This window comes from Carassius auratus, chromosome 13, assembly GCF_003368295.1.
Source record: "Carassius auratus strain Wakin chromosome 13, ASM336829v1, whole genome shotgun sequence".
Classification (NCBI taxonomy): domain Eukaryota; kingdom Metazoa; phylum Chordata; class Actinopteri; order Cypriniformes; family Cyprinidae; genus Carassius; species Carassius auratus.
In genome coordinates, this window is record NC_039255.1 from 7,548,358 (window position 1) to 7,549,185 (window position 828).

The window sequence follows — 828 nt, forward strand, 5'->3', positions numbered from 1 at the left end:
TGGCCTCCAAACAATCCCCATATCTGCTGATTGGCTTCATCACTCTGTCTCCTCTCCATCAGTAAGCTGGTGTGAGGTGGGCGTTCTGGCGCACTATGGCTGCCGTCGCATCATCCAGGTGGATGAGGAGATACCCCTTGACTATGTAAGCGCTTTGAGTGTCTAGAAAAGTGCTATATAAATGTAAGGTATTATTATGTATATTTAGTCATATGATAATATATGCATCAAATTTATGTGGTATTTTGTGCATTTACACTGAGAAAAACTAGTAAAATGTACACATTTTTGTAAGTAAATTTAGCAGTTGCAAAAGTAAGAAAAGGTTTTCTTCCTATTTATTTCAGTACATTTTTCAAAGTTCAAAGCAAGTAAATTTTCATTTTACATAAAGATGATTTAAGTAAACCTAACTTGATTATTCAACAAGAAATCAAGTTATGCATACATATATATTTTTTAATTTCTACATTAAATACATTCTACATTAAAATGTAATTTGAGAATTTCATTAAAAGCTTTGAATACAATAAATATATTTTTTAAGACTGGCTATGAAAAGTCTACCCACTGTAAAAAAAAAAAAAAAAAAAAAATGAAAAAGAATGAATCCAAGAAAAAGATATTGTCAGATGTCAGATATTTTTCCACCTCTAATGTGATATTGAAACCAACAGAATTCATATAATAAACAAACAGAACCTTAGAAAATAATAAAAATATGAAATTAGTTAACGTAAAAAATGTTGTTTATTATAAAATATTAGAATTATAACAATTGTTATAAAAATAAAAAAAACATGAGAACATAGTTGTTACTATTAGCCT